This window comes from Dendropsophus ebraccatus, chromosome 13 (assembly GCF_027789765.1).
Source record: "Dendropsophus ebraccatus isolate aDenEbr1 chromosome 13, aDenEbr1.pat, whole genome shotgun sequence".
In the NCBI taxonomy this organism is placed as follows: domain Eukaryota; kingdom Metazoa; phylum Chordata; class Amphibia; order Anura; family Hylidae; genus Dendropsophus; species Dendropsophus ebraccatus.
In genome coordinates, this window is record NC_091466.1 from 20,207,932 (window position 1) to 20,224,143 (window position 16,212).

Genomic DNA, 16,212 nt, shown 5'->3' on the forward strand with positions numbered 1-16,212 from the left:
CTTGTGTGCTGTATAGATCACGGCCGTTGTGGCAATTTGCCACAACGGCCATGATTTCTACAACACATGTGTGAACATAGCCTAAGTAAGTGTACTTGCTGTATGTACTGTGTATACAATACGGCCGGGATTCCCATTAGCCTTCAGCACAACATAAGTTTCGTACTAATCTCGCTTGTTGCAAAAACGGCCCTGATTACTGCGGAACTTACGTCGTGTGAACATGGCCTTATACTGTATAATTAAAAAAAGCAGAACAGCTGTAATTTATATTGGTAAAAAGGTTACATCTAGTATTATGGTTGGTTTTAAATTGCAGCTGTATTTTTGCTTTATTCTTTACTTTGTCGGGTCTGTTTTTATCATAGTAAATGCAGATACCCAACCAGTGTTAAATAGAAAAATCACAAAACCCCAAAGAAAAAAACAAAACAGAGTTTTATTGATTATTGATTATTACATAGTTACATAGTTACATAGTTACATAGTTAATACGGTTGAAAAAAGACACATGTCCATCAAGTTCAACCAAGGAGGGGATGGATACAGGGAAGGGGTGATAGGTTCTATACATATGCATTTATATTATTTTGGTCTAAGAACTTGTCTAGCCCTGTTTTGAAGCCCTCTACTGTTTTTGCTGTGACCAGATCCTGTGGTAGACTGTTCCACAGATTCACAGTTCTCATGGTAAAGAAGGCTTGTCGCCTCCGGAGATTGAACCTTTTTTTCTCCAGGCGGAGGCAGTACCCTCTTGTCCTTTGAGGGGGTTTTACCTGGAACATCTTTTCCCCATATTTCTTGTAGGGGCCATTTATATATTTAAATAAATTAATCATATCTCCCCTTATACGTCTCTTCTCCAGACTAAACAAATGTAATTCTTTTAATCTCTCCTCATAACTAAGATGCTCCATTCCCCTTATTAGTTTAGTTGCCCGTCTTTGTACCCTCTCCAGCTCTAGAACATCCTTTTTATGAATCGGGTTCCAAAACTGGACGGCATACTCCAGATGAGGCCTCACCAAGGCTTTATAGAGCGGTAATATTATATCCCTGTCCCGTGAGTCCATGCCTGTTTTAATGCATGACAATATCCTGCTGGCCTTAGAAGCAGCTGACTGACATTGTATGCTGTTCTGTAGTCTATTATCTACAAGTACACCCAGATCCTTCTCCATCAGCGACTCTCCCAGAGTAACTCCCCCCAGGACATATGATGCATGCGGGTTATTAGTACCCAGGTGCATAACTTTACATTTATCCACATTGAACCTCATTTGCCAAGTGGACGCCCAAACACTCAGTGTGTCTAAGTCATCCTGTAACATCTGCACATCCTCCATAGACTGTACTGTACTACAAAGCTTGGTGTCATCTGCAAAGATAGAAACATTGCTGTTAATTCCATTCTCAATATCATTAATAAACAAGTTAAACAGAAGAGGGCCCAGTACTGACCCTTGGGGTACACCACTTATTACCGGGGACCATTCGGAGTAGGAATCATTGACCACCACTCTCTGGGTACGATTATTAAGCCAGTTTTCAATCCAGTTACACATTAAATTTTCCAAACCGATAGACTTTAACTTACCCATCAGACGTCCATGAGGAACTGTGTCAAACGCTTTTGCAAAATCCAGGTACACGATATCCACAGCCGCGCCGCCATCCAGGCTTCTACTTACCTCTTCATAGAAACATATTAGGTTGGTTTGACAGCTTCTGTCCTTAGTAAAACCATGCTGGTTATCACTTATAATACTATTAGCCACTACATATTCCTGGATGTAGTCCCTTATAAGCCCCTCAAATAGTTTCCCCACAATGGACGTTAAGCTTATGGGTCTATAGTTACCCGGGGAAGTTCGAGAGCCCTTTTTGAAGATCGGCATTACATTTGCCTTACGCCAGTCCCTCGACACAATACCAGTAAGCAAAGAATCACGGAATATTTCATACAAGGGTAGAAAAATTACAGAACTGAGTTCCCTAAGAACTCTGGGGTGCAATCCATCAGGCCCTGGAGCTTTGGTTACATTGAGTTTGTTTAATTTATCTTGGACCATATCTATAGTAAACCAGTTCAGTACATTACATGTGTTAGCAGCACTGGCCCCACCCACCTCAGTACTGGCCCCACCCACCACAGCTCCATCCTCTTTTGTATATACAGAACTGAAGAACCCATTAAGTAACTCAGCTTTCTCCTGATCCCCAGTTATTAATTCCCCTTCACCATTATTCACCACCTTCAGGGGTCCTACATGCTCTGACCTTGGTTTTTTTGCATTAATATATTTGAAGAATTTTTTGGGGTTTCTTTTGCTTTCTATAGCTACCTGCCTTTCATTGTGAATTTTTGCTGCTTTTATTACATTTTTACAGGTTTTGTTGACTTCTTTGTAATGTTTAAATGCTACAGCTGACCCCTCTGATTTATATTTTTTGAATGCCCCTTTTTTCTCATTTATAGCCCTTCTAAGCCATTGTAAGCCATGTGGGATTGGATTTTAACCGTTTATATTTGTTACCCATAGGAATATATTTGGCAGTACAGTTATTTAATGTGGATTTGAAGATTTCCCATTTATTAGCTGTATCCGTATGTGACAGCAGCCGCTCCCAGTCTATGCCCTGAAGTTCTGCCCTTAACCCAGGAAAATTGGCCCTTTTAAAATTAAGAGTTTTTGCCCTCCCAACATGTTTTTCTTTTCTACACTTTAAGCTAAAAGTCACTATATTGTGGTCACTATTACCCAGGTGTTCATGGACAGTGACATCCCCAACCAGCTCAGCGTTGTTAGAAATAACCAGATCCAACAAGGCATCACTTCTAGTTGGCTCCTCCACAAACTGGCCCAGAAAATTATCCTGCAGGAGGTTAAGAAATTCCCTCCCCTTTGTGGTTTTAGCTGAACCGTGACCCCAATCAATATCTGGGTAGTTGAGAAATTATTTATTAATTATTAGAAAAATAATTCATAAATTTTATTGAAAAATAATGTGAAAAATAATTCATATAGAACATATAACATAATTATTTTAACCAGGTATTCAAAGCAGAGCAAAATGTTGCTGAAAAAAAAAAAAGAAATTGGTGAGGTAAACTTACAATTATGTCAACATGTCTATTTTATTCCTATAATCACATAAGGGAGAAAATATTGATAATTTTCTAATCTTTAACAATTATTCACAGTGTTACTAGATAAAGGGCAAGAAAAATATAGACCTGAAAGTGTTCCTGTCATTATAACTTTAAAAAAGTTTGTCATTTACATTCATTTTTTGTTTTTTAGTTATCATGCTATAAAGCAAAGTTATACTCATCTGTAATCCAGGTCCAGTCTCCTGTAAGCAGCTTTTAGTCTTGTGCTGGTTGAAAAAAAAGAGACTAAACACATGAAGTCTAGAGATGAGCCAACTTGCCGGATTTCTGGTTCGTACAAACCATAAATCCGGCAAGTTCGCTCATCTCTAATGAAGTCCCGGCCAGTACAAAGAGTCACGGCTCAATGTGTCCGTCAATGACATGACTGCCTTCTCTGTGAGCGCAGATGACCTGGGAAACACGGGACTTCCTCTGTTTAGTATCTTTTTATTTCAGAGAGTCTAAACCCAGAAAGGGCCGTATTTTCCATGATAAGTAAAAAATAATAATAATAATAATAATAATAATAATAATAATAATAATAATAATGAATGTAAATTGTAAAATTGCTTTATATTACATTTACTGTTGACTCAGATCTTGAAAGTTATGACGACACTTTAGGATTTTATAGGAAAGTGTATGCATCAATGTTTTACATTGAGAGATAGGGATACATGCAAGCCAGTTCAAGGGATAAGTGAACTTTTATTCCATGTGGTGTAGTGATGCGTTGGAGAGGAGTCCAAAATGACTGGTTGAAACTTTTACTGACATTTTCTCAAAGGTGCAGTACAACAATAATACAGAGTCCTTGAACGCAAGGTGCAGTAATGCAATAGCCTAAGAGTTTGCTGGCAATATTAATTTAACGCTTTAGACACTTGACTCACTCACTGCTTTTGCGGGTATACTGAATTTAAGAGGAATCTATAGTTCTAACTGAGTCTCTTAAAGCATGTTACTTGATACGTTTACATAAAGTTATTCCATAATGTCAATCCCTCCCCCCGGCTCCAGGCCGTATGTCTGGACACTTCCTCCTAGCAGGCAATGGACCCTTGAAAGGACATCCGCATTCTGATGTTTTCTCCCAGATCTGTGTTCTAAATTTATATGCTTTAAATTTATATTCCTGCAGAGCTAAGAACCACCTGGTCAGTCTGGAATTACGGTCCTTATTCTGAGCCATCCAAGTTAGGGGTGCATATATTGTTGAATCTGTATTTATATTCCCATCCCTTTTGTACAATATTTTTGTAAATTTTTAATAAAATTGTAAAAATAAAGATTTGAATAATAATAAAAAAAACTTAGTGAAGGTTTTTTCTAAGTCAGGAGTCCAGTGAATGGTATTAGGCTTAGACCCTTTTGTTAGATCAATAAGTGGGGCTGCAAGGGTGGCAAAATTTGGCACAAACCTTCTATAGTATCCCACAATACCTAAAAATGTCCTAACTTGTTTTTTAGTAGTGGGACGGGGCTAATTTAGTATTGCCTCAATTTTATTTACTTGGGGCTTTATCACTCCTCTGCCAACAATATAGCCAAGATATTTGGCTTCCTCTAAGCCTATGGCACATTTTTCTGGATTGGCAGTGAACCTTGCCTAAGTGCCTGAGCTGAAGACTACAATATCATCTAGATATGCAGCAGTATATTTTTTATGAGGCCTCAAGACCTTGTCCATAGCCCGTTGGAATGTGGCTGGGGCCCCCTGTAGCCCAAAAGGCATGGTAACATATTGGAACAAACCCTCAGGGGTAGAGAAGGCAGTCTTCTCTTTGGATTCCTCAGACAGAGGAATTTGCCAGTAACCTTTAGTGAGGTCTAAAGTTGTAATATACCTTGCTGGCCCAAGACTTTCTATCAATTCGTCAGCCCTTGGCATGGGATAGGCATCAAATTCAGAGACCTCATTTAGCTTCCTAAAGTCATTGCAGAATCTCCAAGAGCCATTGGGTTTGGGTACTAGAACAATGGGACTGGACCACCCACTAGAGGATTGCTCAATGACCCCAAGCTCAAGCATTTTTCTTACTTCCCCTGTAACATCCTGTCGTCTGGCTTTAGGGATTCTATAAGGGCGTACATTCACTCTAACATGGGGATCTGTCCGAATCTCATGTTTTATCACATCTGTCCTTCCTGGTATTTCTGTAAAGAAATCCCTGTTTCTCTGGAGGAACTCTTTTACCTCTTGTTGTTGGGGTGGGGACAGAGTTTCAGACACCTTTACTTTATTTATCTCACTAGGACCTTCTTTTCTAGTGACTACCTCTGCAGGCAATGACTCCCTCTCTTTCCAAGGTTTGATGAGATTTACATGGTAAATCTGGTATTGTTTTCGTTTACTTGGCTGAAACACTTTATAGTTTACTGGACCCACTTTCTCCACAACTTCAAAGGGTCCCTGCCATTTAGCCAATAACTTGCTCTCTACCGTTGGTATGAGCACCAGGCCCCTTTTACCAGGGTTAAACTCTCTGACCTTGGCTGGTTGGTTGTATACCCTACACTGGGCTTCCTGTGCCTGCAGCAGGTGTTGTTTGACCACTGGCATTATAGCCTGCATTCTTTCCTGCATCTGGCTCACATGTTCCACCACACTTTTGTAAGGACTAACCTCTTGTTCCCAAGCTTCCTTGACTATATCAAGCAGTCCACGGGGATGACGACCGTAAACCAATTCAAACGGTGAAAGGCTGTGGGACTTCACGAATGGCAAAACGTAAATAAGGTAACAGCATATCCCAATCACAGCCATCCTTACAACCTTTTTCAGCATGTTTTTAGGGTCTTGTTAAACCTTTCAACAAGGCCATCTGACATATAGGGCAGGAGTTACAAAATTCTCTTACTTCCTTATATACACCGGCCCAATAAAATCGCTGCAATATGCGCTCCAGTGTTTTTTCAACCCCTAAGTGACCTCCTAACAGATGCGTGTGAGCCAGTTCAAGGACCTTGCGCCTATATTGTTGAGGCACGACTAACTGCTCAATAACCTCATCATTTGACTCACTCTATACAGTAGGTCATTAATCAACACAAAATATGGGTAACACAAATTTGCCTCAGGATCCTGGGGCACATGATTAAAAAAAATTATATTTTCAAATACCTTTTTTAGGCTAGGGTCTCTCAACTGAGCAGTCCCAAAATTAGTCCTTGGAATTCCCAAGTCATGAACATCCTGCTCAGATAAAGAGTCTTCAGGCTCATCACCCGCTAGGACACAAAATGGAAAAGGAATATTTTTACCATCATCAGATTTATCATCATTACTGTGAACAGATAAATCTTCCTTACATGAAGCCTGGACTGTGTCTACAGACCTCAATGTTTTTTCCCAGAGTTGCCAGAACAGGGGAAAGTCCCAGAATCAGGTCATGTACAAGCCCAGAAACAACCCCCACTTGGCAGGTCACAGTTCCCATGGACGTTTCCACTGTAACCTGAGCACAAGGGTATTCCTTGGTGTCCCCCTGCACACACTGCACTGACATTTTACTCTCAGCGTGCACCAATGTATATGGGAACTTGGCCTGTAGTAGAGTGACCATGCTGCCTGTGTCCAAGAGGGCTAGTACTGGCTGGCCACCTATCCAGACGTCACAACTGTGCCGAGAGTCTTTCAACACGGCACTGGCAGAGTTTACAGTGTGCACTAACATAGACTGGCGCCTGATGACATTGCAGTCCATGGGCTCCTCAGGCTGTGGGCACTGAGCCACAATGTGACTAATCTCCAGCAATGAACTTTAGGGGGCTGGTTAGGTGATATGACCCTGGGCAGAGGATCAACAATGGATGGAAAAACCTGTGGAGCAGTAAACCTTGGACTTTTGCAGCTCTCCACAGCATCCCTTGGTCCCCAGTGTATCCGGGAATTTTTCTGAGGTGGTGGAACCCCAGAATTTTTTATAGTACGGTTTTCTGTTACAGAATGTCTTTCCAGAGCGCACATCATTTGCTCAGTATTCTGGGAATCACCTTGCATTACCCAGTGTTGCAAGTCTCTGGAGAGGGCACAAAACAGGCGTTCTGTGACCACGCGGTCAACCACATCCCGTGCAGAGAGTCTTTCTGGTTCAAGCCATTTATGAATCAAATTCATCAGGTCATGCACTTGAGACCTCGGGGGTTTTCTGACATCATACCGCCACTGATGTACTCGTTGAGCACGGACAGCCAAGGTGACCCCCAGCCGTGTAAGTATCTCCCTTTTAAGCAGAGCATAACTTTTTGCAGATTCTGTTGACAAATCACAATAAGCTTTTAGTGGTTCACCTGTTAAGAATGGAGCCAGAACCTCAGCCCATTGTGACTCAGGCAGACGTTCCCTTTCTGCAGTTCGCTCAAACAAAGCAAGGTAAGCCTCAACATCCTCTCCTTCCACCATCCGTTGCATTGCCCTTTGCACCAACTTTTTGGCGTTGTCCTTGGCAACAGTTAGAGGAGAGGTCTGAGGGACAGGTCCAGTCACTTTCAATGCTGCCAGTTGTTTCATGAGTAGGTTATTGGTTTGTTGCTGAGCCTGCATGGCCTCAGCATGAGCCTGCTGCTGCTGTAGGTTAGCTTGCACAAACTGCTGGACTAGCTGCACCATGTTTGTGGATTTCTCTGCCACCAGATTAACAGCTTACACCCAGGACAGACACTGCTTGCTGGACAGACACTGCTTGCTGGACAGACACTGCTTGCTGGACAGACACTGCTTGCTGGCTTTTAAAGCTGTGGTTCCTCTTAGCAGCTGAGAAGTAGCACAGATAATGCCCACAGCATACCTCCACCATATGTAACAGTTTGGGGTGTGAGCTCAGGTAAAGAGACACTCTAAACGCAGGTTTCTTGTCACCCAGACGTGTCAGACGCTTTATTTCCAAAGCATAGAAGCTCCACAAACAAAATACAGCTTTCTCCAGCAGAAATAAGTCTTTCAAACGGCATAAATGAAAGTTCACAGAAAATCATACAGTCCTGTACAGTATCCTGGAGCACAGTCACAGCAGATACAGGGTTATCTCTCACCCATCTGTAACTCAGCAGTTTCTCCTGGTATACAGCGCAAGTATTAGCAGCAGAACAGTATCCACACCATGCTGCTTTTAAGTCCAACTCCCCATCATACTAGCTAGGGTTTTAATCCACCTGCACCTGTGTGGAGATCAGCCTCTAGGTTAACCTCTTAGTAGCCGGTGAGGAATATACCTGCCTTGCCAAATTAACCCATTCAACCTGCTACACCAGTTTTACATTATCAGTGCTTGCACTCCACTCTAAGGTTATGTTCACACTACGTAAAAGTACGTATGGCCGTACTTAATGCAATGTGGAACATTACCTACATTTCTATGGGATCCCGTGCTGCGGCGCAACGGCCGGCCGGTCACGGAACGTCCGGTCTCTTACCCTGTGTGAACATAGCCTTACTGTGTTAGGCTATGTTCACACTACGTAAAAAACTTTATGTAATGTGGAACATTGCCTACATTTCTATGGGATCCCAGCCGGAGTGTATAGACATCGTATACGCTCCGGCCGGGATCCCGTGTGGCGCCGCAAATAACTGACAGGTCAGTTTTCTGTGGCCGCGATTCATTGAATTGCGGCTGTAGTAAACCCTGTCAGTTCACACAATGAAGCAAGCTGCTCCGGCCGCTTGCTTCATTGTGTGCTGTAGGAGGTTCTGATGTGGGAGCGCGCTGATGAGCCCGCATCAGAACACTGCGGCCGGAAAGATCACCCGGCCGGTACTTAAGTATCGGCCGGGATGATCCGGGCAGAGACTAGCCATTCTCTGACCCGGCCGGGGGCACGGAATGGCCGGTCTCTTACCCTGTGTGAACATAGCCTTACTGTTCACACACGCCGTAGTTGCGCAAGTTTGCGAAGCTCCCAAAACAAATTTCCACCTACTTCGCTCATTTCTAGCTCTGAGATTTTGACATAGAATATTCATGGTTTGCAAAATCAACTAAAGAGAGTTGCCATATTTGATTTTTGTAAGCTTAAATTCCCTGTTATATTATGTTTGCTGAAAATGCACCTTACACAACAAACAGTTAGTAGGTTACACAAAAAAGTATGAAAATATTGCTCTCATGCTACACAAACAGCATTTTCTTGGGGGGATTACTGCTTTAATTAGAGATGTGTGAACTGAACCCAAAGAACCTGGGTTCGTTTAGAACATCGCCAAAAGTTTGGTGCGTTAAAGGGGTTATCCAACGCTACAAAAACATGGCCACTTTTCCCCCTACTGTTGTCTCCAGTTCAGGTGCGGTTTGCAATTAAGCTCTATTTACTTCAATGGAACTGAGTTTCAAAACCCCACCCAAACTGGAGACAATAGTAGGGGGAAAGTAGCCATGTTTTTGTAGCGCTGGATAACCCCTTTAATGCATTGAACTTTTGGCAGAGTTCGATCAAACCTTTAACAAAATGGTGGTGTTAAACATTTTTTAGGTGTTTTAGGACAATGGCTTGAGTATGGGTTTATCCCTAATCCCTTTTGAAAGTTTACTTTATGCTCAAAGTCTCCCCCTATTGATGGCCACTCCCCTTCTATATAGTGTAGAAGGAAAAAAGAATTCATCATTTAGTTCCAACAGAAAAGCATCTGTGTAGAGTAGTGAGGGACAGAGAGAGAAAGGGACATTATAACTTCAGGCAGGGCAATTTGGAGTTTGTTTCTATGAGGCAGGACGGCATTAGATTAGGAGCTGTCAATCAGTGTGTCAGTTAACCCATTAAAGCATTTGCAGGTTACATCAGTTCCCTGTGTTTAGTGTGTGGCACTGTGCTAATTGTGTCACTGTTCTCAAAAAACATTTTGCTGGCCCGGCACCATCATAAGTGTCTTATTACCAATAAACTGCTTTCTGGCTATTTTGCGAAAAGTTAACAAACTGAAGCATCTGGCATATTATGTTTGTGTTCTGTCTAGGATATCACCCATAACAACATCATGTCCAAGCCAGTGGGCAGTGGCAGTCGAGGTGGGAGAAGTGGCAGAACAAGTGCTCGCGGTGGTGCTAATTGCAACAGGCGTGGCAACAGGACGCAGCTACCTATACAAGCCAGTGGTCAAGTTGTGACCAGCCATCTTGCAGTCATGAATTGGCTCCTCCAGTTCGAGCACCACACGAGGCAGTAGCCATACTTGGAGCCAACTATCGTCAGGATCATCAGACACCACTGTTACATGGCAAAGGCAGTCACTCTCCTCGGCCCTCTCTCCTGTTGTGACTATGCAAAAAACCTTTGCAGCACCATCAGCCCGCAAACTTCTGTCAAGCTTAGCATTACTCATGGAGTCTAAACCACTGTTTTCAGACGAGAAAGAGGAATGTCCAGATAGTCAGCGTTTGAAAGGCAATATTAAGATTTCAGCCATTGCAAGCCCTCAAGACAGTCAAGAGAGCCTGGGAGGGTTACCTTCAGGATCATACCATCAGACACTGGAGAATGACAGTATTGGAAAAGAAACATTTATCCCCGATTAAGAAGATGATGATGTTGGGCATCCGGGTCCACAGCAAGAATTCTTGTCATCTTTAGGGGACAACGGTATGGTTGTGCCAGCAAGCTAGCGACGAGGAAGAGGTGGTCCTCCATGAGGCAAAAGGGATAGGTGTACACCCTCAGCTAGTCAGGCCTCAGCCAGGCAACAGGTACCCCATGTAGTGGTATCAGTGAACAGCCAGTAGATGTTCAATCAAAATACTCATTTTCTATTGAGCATCCGATCGAAAAGGAATAAAAAATTGATGCTCCTCCCACCCTCCCTGGTGCCTTTTTGGACCAATAATTATACAGGGGGGGGGGGTATGAGAGGCCCTAGTAGCACGCTGGCATCGCGAGACCAGCGTCCACATTTTTGGCTGGCTTACTCGTGTGACCTCCAGAGTATAAAAACGTGGGACTTCCTGCTCATCGCCTTGCAGTAGCAAGGAGAGATAGGTTTTAACAGATTTCAGGCGGAAAAGACCACAAAAGCCCTTGTTAGGGCTACTAAAAGACACAGCCATACGTCCACTTTTCTATCTTTACTGCACACAGGCCAGTGTTTCTTTAGCTGCAGTTATTTAATTGTCGCAGTGCAGTTCATAGCGCTCTGTGAAAACAGAGGACTCACTGACATATCTGCATCCGTTCTACTTCCACTTTTCTACCTATACTTTATACAGGCCAGCGTTTCTTTAGCTGCTGTTAGCTTAAAATTGTCGCAGTGTAGTATAAAGCGCTCGGCGCAACTTAAAAAAAAAAAAACAGAGGACTGTTTGATGTATCTTCATCTGTTCTCTGTTTTTCTATTTTGAATCTACGCAGAATGCTATGTCCTGCACTGCGACAATTTTTAGCTAACAGATTAAAAAAAGAAAATAGAGGACTCAGTAACGTCATATGTCCACTTTTCTACCTGTATTGTATACGACAGTTCATAGCGCCCTGCGCAGATTAGAAAAGGAGTGCAGAGGACTCAGTGACCTATCTGTATCTATTATACAACCACTTTTCTACCTATACAGTATATGCCACTGCTTGTTTAGCTGCTGTTAGATGACAGTTTCACGCAGGACAGATATCCCTGTTCTTTAAAATACAAACTTTTGAAATGCGGAAGGCTAGCGCAGAGGAACGAGGGCGGGGAAATGATGGTGCAGGCACAAGTGGCGGTCAAGCGTGTGGAATAAGAATGCCTGGTGCTCGGGGCAGCCAGGATTGCACTCATGCAGCCTCCCTGGCTTCATTGGCCAGTTAAGAGGGGGTCGGGGTAGCAGGAGCAGGTTGTCCAATGGATAGCAGACCACGCTTTCAGTCATCTGTCCACCACCCAGTCATCCTCATAGTCCACTCTCATCTATGCAGATGTCGTAACCAGCTGGTTACCGGACCAAAGTAGAAGCCTTGTGCAACTTGGGTCAGCGCAGGAGTATTGTGGCATATATGTGGTGGTATAAGTCGGCTCCGTATACTTACTAACGGTATATACCAACCAAACTGGATATAATAGAACAATTACTTTTATTGCAACGCGTTTCGGCCTTCACAAATAAAATAAAGGTAGACAACATAAAAAGTAGACAACATGGGTACATTATATAGGCAGACCTTAATGGGATGGTTGGGAGGAACTACCACGTCAATGACCCGGGAGGGTTCGGTCATTAATCATCAGCAGATGTGTGTGGACAGCACATGGCTGGTATCACAACAATAACAGATGAATGAGAGTATAAATATAAAGTAAATGTGAGATAAATAGGTAGTTCCAAAGGAATCACAGATAGTCATAAAAAGGGTAATAGTGATAAAGAAAACACAAATTTTTTGAACAAATAAATAAATAAATAGATAATAGAATGTAGATAAAAATATATAGATATATAAATGCATAAGAGTATATACCCAGTATAAAAAAAAATATATATATAATTATAATTAATGAGAATAATAAATGAATAAATAAATACATGCGTAAAAAGTCTTTAGTAGCGCAAGTATGATGCAGAACTTCAGTAAATTAGTGAATGAAAACAAATAAATGCAAGAAAAAATGATTTAAAATAGGTCCGGAATTGTTTGGTTTAGTTTCACATAGATTATTAGCATAGATAGTTTCATCTTATTTAAAAAATAAAAGATAAAGGACTAGGGGTATATATTAGTATTCTAGTGCCATCTAGTGGTCATGACTTGAAAGTATTCCATATTGGTGTTTATTTAGACATTATCTAGTAATGAGGAGAAAAAAATTAGACGTGTTCTATACATTGGTTTAGTCCTTCTGGAATTAATGTATGAAGTTTATAGATCCAGAAGGATTCTTGACTACATAGATTGGACCATCGATCAGGACTTTCCAATGGAATTTGTTCGATTGGGAAAATAGTTATCACTTCAAAAGAGCAGTTATGGGTCTCTGTGAGGTGTTTAGATACACTTTGTTTAAGGAAGCCCCTTTTTGTGTTTGATCTGTGACCATTAATTCTTTTATGAAGTGCTTGTTTTGTCCTGCCAACATATTGTAGGCCACAAATGCATGTTAGTAAATAGATGACATATGTTGAGGAGCAGTCCATGTGTTGTTTGATTGGAAACATCAGTCCTGTACTATTGGATCTAAAAGTTTTTTCGCTGTGTGCAATGTTTTTGCAGCATAAGCAAGAGGATATCTTACATTTAAATATACCTCTCTTTTGTGATGGTCCGATCTCGATTATTGTTTTATTTTGGATTTTGCTTGGTGCGATGATTCCTCTAATGGTCTTTCCTCTTCAGTATGTCAATTTTGGTTTGTTTGGTATTAGTTTTCTTAAAAAAATCTGATTGTAAAATCGGCCAATGTTTTTCTATTTTTTTTTTTATTAATTGATTACTATCATTGAACCCAGTAATAAAATTAAACCTCATATCATATGTGTTGTCCGCGTTTTTCTTTTTTGGTATTAAAAAATCTTGTTGTTTTCGATGAGTATTTTTCTTTATTGCTTCTCTAATTAATCTTCCCGGGTACCCTTTTTCTAAAAATCTCTCTTCTAAGATTTTTGTTTGGTATATAAAATCCTCATCTCTTGTGCAGTTCTTCCTTATACGATAAAATTGACTAAAAGTGATATTTTGTACCCATTTTCTGTGATGTCTACTTAAATTTAAAAAACTATTAGAGTCCACCGATTTAAAATTAGTCTTAGTTAAATGTTAGTGGGTTCAATTGAGGCTGTAAAAACTAAACCCCAGTTGTTAAAATTCTAATGTGAGATAAAATTTTGGACAGATATGGTCACCCTTCCATATAAAACAATAAATCATCTATATATCTTCTATAGAGGATGATATGGTCCTTTGCCCAGGGGGACTCCTCGATGTAGAGGGACTCGAAGGACTAGAGGGACCTTCCTCCCACCTCGGTGGTGATGTCCCGGAACAGATGCGGAGTATAACCATTCATGCCTTCAATAGAGTTGTGCCTAACTTTGCACAAGGTGAGTGGCCCCTTGCAGTCATCTACCACTATACACCTGGCCTCCACCTACTACACAAGGAAGTGCCCCCCCTTTTTTCCTTTTTTTCACTCTCATCTATGACAGAGTCAGGACAACAGCAACCTCGATGTGCCCCTCCTTCCTCCCAACCTGCCCGATGTTACCAACAGAGTGATCCCACCCTTGCCCACTCCCAGGAACTATTCTCAGATCCACTTCCTGACATTGAGTGCTCTCAAGTACTGCTAGAATGGCAGGAGTTATAAGAGGATTTTTGTATACTGATGCCCAAACACTGGAGCATCCACCATCTCCTTGTGATGTAGGTGCCATGGGGTGGCAACTTTCATCTGAAATCATGAAGAATGATGACAAGACACAGTTGCCAGAAAGTGAGGCTGTTGGTATATTCAGTGGACAGGAGGAGGGGCAGAGTGACGAAGTGGAAGAGGAGGTGGCAGATGAAGAAGTGAGTGACCCAACCTGGCCAGGTGTCATGTCTAGCGGGGAAAGTGGTGCAGAGGTAGAACCATGTGCAGCTCCGCAAAAGCAGGAAGAGGCAGTGGGGTGGCCAGAGGCAGAGGAAGGTCCATTCAGCCAAGGCAAGCCAGAGCCAGAAGGGCCACAGCTCTTTCCCGTAGCAGACCCCCCCCCCCTAAGCTCCCCCATCAAGGGCTTGTTCCTCCTTGATGTGGAGATATTTTAACATCTGTGTGGATAATAAATTGAGTGCTGTCGGCCCACTGTGTCATTGTAAGCTAAGTAGGGGCTCTGAAAACAGCAACTTGACCACCAGCGGCATGCTGCGGTGCTTGGAAGCCAAGCATTGGTCCATTTCCCAGGCATTCTATTGCCTCCATAAGTACGCCTCAATTTACCCACATGTGCAATCTTTAAACTGCCACATCTCCAAACTGCTGGCTCTGGAGGTGTTGCCATTTAGTCCACAATGGCGCTTTTCCGTCCCTAGCCATCCCTACCTTTGCTGGTGTGCTGTCCCCGATGATTTGCACCGATGATTATGGTATTGCTTTGATCAGTACGTTGCTTGTGCACTGGGTTGGATGTCATTGGAGAATTGGCTCTAGTACAGGTCTAATGGGCACTGGCTTTGATTAGACTACTCTTACTTGACATTGGGACATATGCATGTGCCCCAGAAAGAAAAACTGTATTACACACACACATCAAGATAGATATTTAAATTATTTTTGATTGAAAACATTTTTTCCTCATTGGTTCAGTATCACAGTACACCAGGAAACTATTACTGGATGTTATTTTGTCTGTCTGTCTAGTTAACTTGCCATGATATTTATAAATGTAATATAGCAGGTTAATGTAGAACCTGATGTATATGCAAAATAGGGTAAAATGTTCTTTGCATTTGTTCATTTCTTGCAAATTCAAGCTGACAAGTTTATAAAAAATATTTCACATTAAAAAGATTTTTTTGTTAAATTAAGCAATCTCATTTGTGTAACAATAAATGATAGAGTTTATAAAACATCCAATCTTAAAAAATAGGAAACTTTGTAGTATACTGAAATTATTTTTCTTCTCAAAAACGGTGGTTGCTTCAATCAATATCGATGCCCAGGTTAACCAAAGCACACTGTTTGAAGACAAGAAAGCGGTACATATATAGGGGGACAGTTACTAGTATGAAGATCTTAACCCCATAACGACTGCGGGTATTTATTTTGCGGCCGCCTCGGGGAGTTCAGAGCGGGGCCGCGCGGCGACCCCGCTCTGAACCGCCGCGGTCCCGGGTGTGGCATGTAGCCCGGGGCCGCGGCTATTAGCGGGCACGGTCCGATCGCCTTGCCCTCTAATAGAGTAAATAGATGCAGCTGTCAAAGGTGACAGCTGCATCTAATTACTTACTTCTGCCCATCCATGGTGGTCTAGTGGCGGAGATCGCCCCCCCAGGACGTTGTCACGGAGGAGCGATCCCCGTGTCTTCACCCGGCTTGGGTCTGCGCCGTAATGGCGCTGATCCCGGCTTGGCACTCGAATGCTTTCGGCTGCAGCAGCCGAAAGCAATCGAGTGCCTATCTC